We start from the raw sequence: 2,651 nt of genomic DNA on the forward strand, positions 1-2,651 counted from the left end.
AGAGTTGTTCAATGAAAAACATACTAAACACTTTTTAAGAGCTATGAATTTGATACCTTTTAAGAAGTTTCCAATGTTAATCACTTTGAACAGAATGGATCTAATTGTTCTTACACCTATTATATCGACTGAAGTACATGAAGTTGCACTAATGCAACAGAGCACTGTCTACTGATGGTAGTATAGGATGTATAATCCCCTATTGACAAATATAAAGTCTTAAGTTTTGCTTTTAGGAATTGGGTATCTTTCTGCCCTAGTGGGACCATTATGTAGTTTTTAGGTTACCACTTTTAGCTTGTAAGTTTTTGCAATGTTTCTCCTGTTTCACCATGTATTGCAGTGTGAACTCTTGCAGCTTTAAAAACTGAATTGAATCTAGTTCACTATATATAAATTTTAAAAAAGGCAAAAGTTTTAGTATCTGTACACATGTAGTATTCTGCAACAGGAAAAAAACTAAACCGCATCAATCTGCTTGTGTACAGGCAACATGTTAAAGAGCAAGAGTGGTAGCTGTACTGTATACAAGACAGACTAGCTGAACTGTTTTTACCACTGTGCAGGGTTAGACAATGCTGACAAACATCCTACAGCATCCACTCCTGGAGCCAAATCTACTGAAGCACTGGTGCAAGAAATCACAGGGTTTTCCACATGATGGGGTAATGGACTTTACTGGGGTGTGATTTCTAAAGTCTAACAGACTGCATTAATTGGTCTGTTAACATTAAATGTTAATTATATAGGGTCTATATGGACCAATTTATGTGCAGCATGTAGGTGCTCTTTAGAAACAGGAGAGACAACTTGCAGTTGTTACACAGGAGGTCTGCCTGTGCCAGGGTGGCTACAGTTAAAGCTTCTCTAAATGGTGGGGGTAATGTGGCTTGATTCATTAGTATTTGCTAAATGAAATGCTGTGAGTGAAAAGTACAAACCATTCTATTGTATCCTCTTGTACACTATGAACAATTTTATTCAGATGACTTTTTTGGCATGACAAACTGTACAAGCATTGCCCAAGTGGTTTTAAAAAAAACAAAAAAACAACTTGAGGTACCTGTCAGGGGTCTGATCCACCTACCATTGGGTTACACAATTTAAGCCTACCCAGTTCTAGATACAAGTTAATTGAAATTCTCATTCATGTAAGGTAACACAGAGGAACAGTTGTTGTAAGGTCTGAATTATAGGCCAGTAATTTTGGTGCCTAAAGAAATGATTAGGGGACTTCCCTATAATGAAAACATGGATTTATTGACTTAAAGTCAGGGATGCAGTTTTTTTAAGTAAGATGAATAGTGCTAATGTACCTTATGACAAGTCTAGAGCTCTAGTCAAGTGAAAAAGGGGAAAAATCCAAGAGCCATGAAAGTTACTGTCATACAACTGGTGTTTAACAGCCACTAACAAAAAAAAATCTGCAGTTGTCTTCAGTGTGATAAATTAACTTTTGATGTTTGTTTACATTAAGGCCTCTGATCAAGTGAGTTTAAGGGAGAGTTTTTAGGAGCAGAATTCAATTTAAGGGGTTTATATATTCTCAATTGTATAGTAATAAAGTATGATGGAATTTGCTACACTACCTACTTGCATTTTAAACAAATTGACTGCACTACCTCAACAGGCTTCTGCAAATGATTTGTAGAGCAGTTAGTATCTACACTCAAGGTGTGGGTTTGGACCATGCTAGTGCTGGCAATGAACTCCCTTTAACACTTCTGTCTTAGACAGACAGAAGCTTTAACAGCATCTTGTTTTGTAACTTCTTGTCTTGAGTGTTATAGCACGTTGTCTGGATTAGCATGAACTCTACTCCCTCTGAGTAGCCCTACTGAATGCTAGTTGTGATTGTGTAAAATACACTAGTAGTTAGAACAACAGACTTACCTACAGAACACAAATTTGCTCATTTTTCAAACAGACTGCATAATTTTAATTACTGGAGTGGGAAAAAGTTGTAACTGAGGCTTACAACTGTGGAATGGAAGGTTAAGTGATTTCTGATTTCTATAAGGAACAAGTATCACACAAAAAATGGGAAGTGAGACTTAAACATACTCACATCCACCCCTAGCATTGTTTAGAGTTGTCCTGCAACGTTGGACAAAAGGACCCTGCTCGTGTGTAATGTTCTGGTAGACACAGTAAAGTAACAACTGATTAGGGTTTACTTATTCCCTTAATAGGGTCTACTAATGCCCCATAAATCAGTAAAGCAAGACAGGCTTTCATAAAATTCAATCCAATTAAATGTTTAGTTTTGGTGCAACTTGCCCCTGACTGGATAACAAAAGAACCATGCACTGCATATGCTGAAAGAAGGGATTAAAAACAATGAAATTTCTTAAACTGATCAGTTATTTCAGCTAATGGTGGACATATCTTGTTAACTTAGTGGGTATTATACCAATTCTCTGGAATGCTTCAGTGTTGTCAGTTAGTTTATATTCTTGAACCATAATGCATTATAGTTCACACATTTATTTAAATCAAAGTTTACCTGAATAAATCTTATTTAAGATTCCTCATAAATGAGGGTATAATAGTTTTATTCAATGGCAGTGCAAAAATATTTAATGCCCTAGGTTTTTTTCCCCCCTATATTCTAATGTAGTGACTAATAGCTTACACATAAAATCTGACAG

This window comes from Natator depressus, chromosome 4, assembly GCF_965152275.1.
Source record: "Natator depressus isolate rNatDep1 chromosome 4, rNatDep2.hap1, whole genome shotgun sequence".
NCBI classification, from domain to species: domain Eukaryota; kingdom Metazoa; phylum Chordata; order Testudines; family Cheloniidae; genus Natator; species Natator depressus.